The 6,627-nt window shown below is 42.9% G+C and overlaps 2 long non-coding RNA genes across 4 annotated transcripts in view; one reads left to right on the forward strand and one right to left on the reverse strand.

Annotated features, from left to right (window-relative positions):
• Window positions 1–1,763: 1,763 nt before the first annotated feature.
• The window catches only part of LOC108449365, an 11,452-nt gene continuing 6,588 nt past the window's right edge, over window positions 1,764–6,627 (forward strand). For 2 of the 3 annotated variants that reach the window (XR_001865530.1, XR_001865532.1), the window contains exons 1-3: window positions 1,764–1,848; window positions 3,728–3,815; window positions 6,436–6,627. The exon at window positions 6,436–6,627 is cut by the window's right edge. This is a non-coding gene — a long non-coding RNA (uncharacterized LOC108449365). The remainder of the gene's footprint in view (window positions 1,849–3,727; window positions 3,816–6,435) is intronic. The other variant, XR_001865531.1, reaches the window with a different exon arrangement.
• LOC108449364 overlaps window positions 1,995–6,627 on the reverse strand; it is a 174,019-nt gene continuing 169,386 nt past the window's right edge. The window contains exons 8-9 of the long non-coding RNA XR_001865529.1: window positions 6,109–6,627; window positions 1,995–5,950 (exon numbers count right to left, since the gene is read on the reverse strand). The exon at window positions 6,109–6,627 is cut by the window's right edge and continues 77 nt beyond it. This is a non-coding gene — a long non-coding RNA (uncharacterized LOC108449364). The remainder of the gene's footprint in view (window positions 5,951–6,108) is intronic.

The raw sequence follows: 6,627 nt of genomic DNA on the forward strand, positions 1-6,627 counted from the left end.
CTGCAATGCTTCAGGAGGCTGCTCTTCCTCTCAGCTCATCCCTCCTTTGGTCCTCCTCAGGATTACATCCCTTCCAAGGCTGGGAGGATCTCACCAAGCCCTGTACAGGTGAAGGAAGCTGTCACCCAGCACATGCTGCTTCAGTGGCCTCTGGCTTCTCCCAGATTGCGTGGGAGAAGTTGCTGCTGCCTGCTCAGCTGTGTAGATGTTGGGCTCTACTGGCCTGGGGAGTTCCTCACTGACACCCCAGTGAATCTGGGGGACTTGCTGATGAGGATTGAGGGAATACCTCCAATTCTCTTGCTTCTTGTGGGTTGGAGATCCTGCCCATCCCATTTCCCTCCTTGTGGACAGAAAATGCTGATCCCCAGCATATCTGCATCTATGCCTATTTTTAGGATAAAATCAGGAAGCACAGCTCCATCTCGTTGTGCAAGCCACATCATTGTTAGAAGGCATTGTCAGGGCAGATTCACATCTTCTGTGCTGGTATAGACGTTCCTTCCTCCCTATATCCTCTTCAGGGGATAGAGCTCAGAACTGGCCCTTTTGTGTTTGTTTCCACTACTCTGGGATAAAGGTGGGAGCCTTTGCTTATCCCATCAGGAAGCACAGGTTTAACGTATCGAACACACCAGCATTGCTTAATGAGTGCTCAGTGAATATTAATAAAAGTTTGGACGTGACTCAGTGGCTGAGAAGTTTGAAAGCTTTGGTTCAAGATTTACAGGAGGCTGTGAGAAAATATGGTATCCAGCAGCTAGCATATAGTGTGGATATTTCACTATCCAGGGATCTCTAATTACTAATAATGTACAGGAACAGTATGATATGTCCTTACAATTGCAGAATCCTTTTCAAAGATAATCTTTAATAGTTTATTTGACAACCTGTAAAATTACAGAAAATTATTAGTCTTGGGAATTACAAAAATCCCCCTAGTACAGTCAAACAATAAAATTATAATTACCTGTGGGTAATTGAAATTTAACTGTTTTTTTTATTGTATATTACACATCAATAGCAACATAAGTTCAAGAGTGTCCTCCAAAAATCCCTACAGAAGTGGGGAAAATGGACAACCCTGCTGGTATCTTGTGAGCCCTTGTCACAGAACAGAGCTCGGACAATTTCAATTAAAGCAGTATGTTCGAGACTGTCATTAGACCTGCATTAAATTACATATCTGGAATGTTAAAGAGTACTGAAGCTTATTCATAGCTGCCTGTGGTAAACTATGTAGCCAAGGTTTCTATTATATTTGAAGTTCTTATTTTTCTCTTTTCTAAAACTTATTGTTTCATCAAACAAATACCTAGCACATTTAAGAACAGTGTGAGCACACGAGCAGAATTGCTTGAGCTGGATAAAGCATTAGCGTGTTTCCATTCTGTGCTCAGTAGTATTGTTTAGTACTAACAATGGTAATTTATCAATTATACAGGAGGGAGCAAAGCTCTTCACTTCTCACAGCTCCAGAAGTACCTGGTACAAGCCCCAAAGCTGGAGACCCTCCCAGACCTCGGGAGGCACCATTTACCGTGAGCATTTGCAGGGCCAGGACTTGCCTTGTCCCCTTGCAGTGACCCCATGGAGGCTGCTCAATACTCAGCTCCAAGACTTCCATGGCCTTTTTCCTAAACCAGGAAAATTCCAAATTGGTTTTTTTTTTCTTTCTGACCCAGGGACCTTGATAATGAGACATCGCAGCCTGTTCTTGTCTGGTTGGTGAGACCGTCCAGTCCCTCATCATGTTATTTGTGGTGGCTTTAGAGACTTTCAGACCAATCTGAAGGACAGACCCCAAGCTTTTGGATGCTGCTCAGCCAGGACAAACCCCAAAACACGGTATGTTTGACAATTAATAGTCTATACAGCAGCTTTGTTATTCACTACTGAGATGCACAAAATCCTCTGTAGAAGGATCAGACTGGCTACTCGTATTTGATTCTGTAAAGTGCTTTGTGATCATTATGTGAATATAACAGCACAAGTAAAAATATCTCTGTTTATTGAGAGTTTCAATTAAAGTGTTTAATACACAGATTTTATTGTGAGAGAGGCATCACAAAGACAGAGTACAACATAATGGCAAGCCAGGTATTGTTATGATTATCATTACTATTATTTATATATGATCACTGAAGTATTAACTGAAAACTGGGAAATGGAGTTCCTGAGCCCCAAAGAGCTCATAGTAACAGCTGTTTTTGGAGGATGCAACAATAGCAGACCAGCTTTGCTTCATGGAACAATTAATGGTGCATACAGCCCAGTCTGGAAATTCATGATCCCGAATGGGTTTTCCCATTTTCAAAGATCAAAGAAGGTAAAAAACCAGTTGGATCCTGCCTTTTTTATTCTGGTTCCTCTTACTCTTCCCACTGCCTCTTTTCTTTGCCTGTTGGTGTGAAGGGCACCCTTGCACTTTAAGAACTGTGCTGTGTCAGTTTATCCAGCAAAGCAGCTGGAAACTCTTCGCCAAAGTGGAGTTGAACGTCTTTGCAAGGGGTGCTGCTGCAAGGGAGTATAGATACTCTGCTTTCCTCACTTGTCCTTCCCATCGGAGATCTTTAAGTGTCTGGGCCTCCTAAAAGCTAAAGTGGAGCTTTCAACTGAGATTTAAACCAAGTGTAAATCTTTCAAGAGCAGAAAGCCCAAGAGGGGCTGTATCATCAGAGCAGTTAATGGTGTGAGCTGAGCAGAGAGAGGCAGAGCTGGGCCAAACCCGTGGTCCTTCCACCAAACACCTCGTGTAACACACCAAGGAGAGGGAGCTGGGAGAGCTCTGTTTGGCTTTGGCTCTTCCCTAACCCCAACCCTTGACCAACATCTGAAGACTACAGGAAAGTTTTTATCCATCCTTATCTCAACCCTCATTCCCTGGCAGATTCTAGTTGCTGAGCTGAATCACCCTAAAAGAAGCAGCTGGGGAGCTGTTGTCCATGAGGATTTATATGGATGGGATGGTTGGAAGTTAAATCTTCCAACCACTACAGTGCACCATAGTGTAAGACAAAGAGCAGGAGATAAATTTTCCTGCCTTTGAAATTCCTGCTCATTCCTTACCTCTGAGCTAAGTTTTACCATTTTGACTCCAGAGAGAAGAGCTATTCCAACATGAGCCTCTTCCTCTGCCCTGCAATGCAGGGATGAAGCTAAGGATGAGCAGTTGGAGCACTATCAGGATTACACCCAGGTCAGATTTTTCATTCTGCTAAAAGTTGCTTTTTTGACATGGGAATCAGGCAAATGCATTGATGCAACATGTTGAAAAGGACCAGAAGGTTGTTATTTGCTCCCACCAATATAGAGACACACAACCCTTCTGTAAAGGGAAAATAGTTTCCAGTGAGAACACAAACTTTGAGTGCAGCATACTGGGAGGGCCCAAAAGAGGCTTTGGGGAGTACCTCAGGGAGAGGGGGCTTCCCATGGGCTTTTCTGCTCCCATCTGTAGGGTGAGCTCACAAATGTTTGGGTAGAGAAGGCTGCAAGCTTCCAAATTAAAAAAGGAAAAAACCAAAACCAAAGGGATTGGCTACTTTTCTTCCTCATGGATTAATAAAAGAGTTAATAAAATAATAAATAAAATAATAAAATAAATCCTCATGGATTTAATAAAAGAGTTAATCCCAGCCTGCTCTGCAAAAGTGAACAGCTCACATTTGTGAGACTTCAAAAGGCTTTGGAGTGTCTGTGCATGGATGTTGTTATTTCCTGTCAGGGCTATCCCAAGAAGATGGGGGCTGGGAGCTGATTTTTGGAAAACGACTTTGGCCTTTGACTAAATCAGCTGGAGTGAAAATAAAAAGGTTAGTATAAAATGGGTTTGAGAGTAAACTCCAATTCAGTAAAATTCTGGGTATTTTTTTTTTTCCTGTGAGAACCTAAAATTAAAGCTTAATACAGAGCAGTGGTGGCTGACCAGAGCATTTCAACCAGATGGCCCAGAGAATCTGGTTGGGTTTTTTCAAAAAAAACCACCAGAAAATCATGACATGACTTTAACTTCTAAATATGTTATTGGTTTCAAGGAAAAAAAAGAAAAGTCAATCTAGGAAACATTCAGCAATTTAAAACAAAAAAAAAAGGGGAAGTTTAGTAGGGAGAAAAATATTATCATTTTACTAAATGGTTTGGGGGAAACATAGAAGACCTGGAGAGCATTCTGCCTGACAGTCAATCTTGTATTCAGACAAGGGAAATGTGGCCCAAGCTCTCCTGCTGAGTCTTTAGTCAGCAGACAAACACGTTACCAGGGGTGCTGCTGCCCTTTTTTAGAAGTGCAGTTTTTGGAGCTTGCAGTTTTCAGGGATTTGCTCCACCCGCTCCATGGTGCTGCTGGGATGGCAGCAGGCCAGGACAAAGCCATGGCAGAGTGCTTAGTTACAGAACAGGCTCTTCTCATTGTGGTGGTGTCCTCACTGGTGCTGTTGGTGCAGGACACACCTGAGCTACGGCCCTGTGGCTGTGCAGGAGGGCTGGGACTCTCCTGGTCCCTGTCCCCAGGCAGCTCCGCCTCGTGCCCAGCTGATACAGCACCAGGCAGTGATTTACCAGGAGAGCTGCACCTTCATTTGCCTCCAAGCATTGAGGGAATTATTATGGCACAGCAGAGAAAATTACCTCAGGCCTTGTCAGGCTTTTCTGGAGAAATAAATTCCACAGTCTGGGTTCCTTATATCCTTCCCTGGCTTGGTGTCCCCCTGCACAGCTGAGGGTCCGTGCTCAGACACAGAGTAAATGTTATAGTTGATATCCCTCAGCAGAGAAACTGCACTGCAGTTTCTTTTTTTCTACTTTTCTTCCTCTTGCACAAGGCCCCTGTGCTACCAGCTAACCATTTCCTATAAGAAAATGGCATTGTGTTAAAGTTATATAGTGTATCATATTAAATTTTATAACACTGCTTTGTGTTTTGAAAAGACTTTGGGGGGAAACAGCATCAATCAGGGAACCACATTTGATAGACTTGGAAGGAGCCTCCTGGGTCATTTTGTCCAAGACCTCTATGAAGCAGGAAAGCTTCTGCAAAATACCTTTCCCATAAATGTATCTAACCTTTCCTTAAAGACACTGAGTGATTGTGCCATAAATACCTCAAGCAGCTAAACCAGTCTGATTGACCTTACGATCAGAAAGTGTCTCCTAATACTGTATATAAGGTACAATTTTCCATTCTTCCAGCTGCAGCTAAGCAAGAAAAAAGGGCAAATACACAGTAATGGGCAACAATACAGACTGTGCAAACAGTTTCACTTTCACTTTACTGCCATCACCTACCATAAATCTGGATGTACCATTGATACTTGGTTTCCCAGTGCAGTGTCTGTGATCCTTGTAGTATCCATCTCACTTTAACTTTTGGAGAGCCACCATTACAGAGTGTGGAAATAAGGAAGACAGATGAGCAGCATTTTCTGATTCACGAAGCCATTTGAAACCCAATGCTGTGTAGTTAAAGTATTTATTTCTATTCTCTATTTATTAGAATTTGTGAGGTGTTTCTTGTCAGGAACATGGGAGTAGGGGAAGCACAGGGCTTTCTATGGCTCTGGCAGAGTGTCAAAGAATCATTTTCATTCTCCCCCAACAACTGTGTACATGGAAAAATAAATACCTGGTAGTTTGGCTGCTTGTTGTTGCAATAGCAGTGCCTTGTGTGCTGCTCAGCCTTCTTTTTCTCAGTGAATATTAGAAGTGTCATTTTGGGAAGATGTGTTATTAAATCACAGACACACTCATTGCTGAGAGCTTCCTGAGCTGCACATAAACTGTCTTTGGTTTGGGTTTGTCTTTTTTGTTTGGGTTTTTTTTTTTTTCAAGCACTGAAAGATGGTGACAGAGTTGAAGGCCAGTTGTTCAACCACCTCTTTTCATCAGGCGTTCCACAGCTATACTTCTCCCACATGCAGGACTGGTGCAAAATGGGCCAGGAAAACAAGGCCTAGGAGCAAAAGACACACAAAAGATAAGATAATTTAGAAGGAATATGGTGATGCTGGTTTGAAGCCATGTCAGTGGCTCTGTATGTCCCTGCCCACACTTTTTTGCTGTGTCTCCTTCATGCCTTGTGCCTTTGAGCCAGTTCAGACTGACACTCACCTGTGCTTCTCAGCTCAGTGCTCATCGTTTCATCCAGGCCTTAAATAAGCCCTGAAAAATACAGATTTTTTTTTTTAAGGCCTTTTCTATAGAATTAACTAAATGCCATCCTTTCTCTGATGTGCAGAGTTGTAAAATATTTGTCTAGTATTTAGTCACATAGAAACATGTGAAATTACACTAGAAATGCTCCTCACCCAGTTGTTAAGGGCAGAGGCTGCTGAGATTGTGACCGTTCAACCCGATAATATAAAACTGCAAAATACCAATGCCAAGAAAAATACAAATACTGTCAGACCTTTTGTTTACTGTTTCTGTTTTCTTCAGACACTTCCTCCCATAGCATCACCAAATCAGGCTTCCCTCATCACAACAGAGTCGAGACAGTCCCAGCTCACCCCTCACTCCTCTCCTGTCTGAAGCTCCAGCTGGAAGAGCAGCCCTTCCCTGCTTGGGTGAGTTGAACTCCCACAGCATTTGCTTCCATGGGATCCCAGTACTCAAACGCACATGACAAAA

This window comes from Corvus brachyrhynchos, unplaced genomic scaffold (genome assembly GCF_000691975.1).
Source record: "Corvus brachyrhynchos isolate BGI_N302 unplaced genomic scaffold, ASM69197v1 scaffold69, whole genome shotgun sequence".
NCBI classification, from domain to species: Eukaryota; Metazoa; Chordata; class Aves; order Passeriformes; family Corvidae; genus Corvus; species Corvus brachyrhynchos.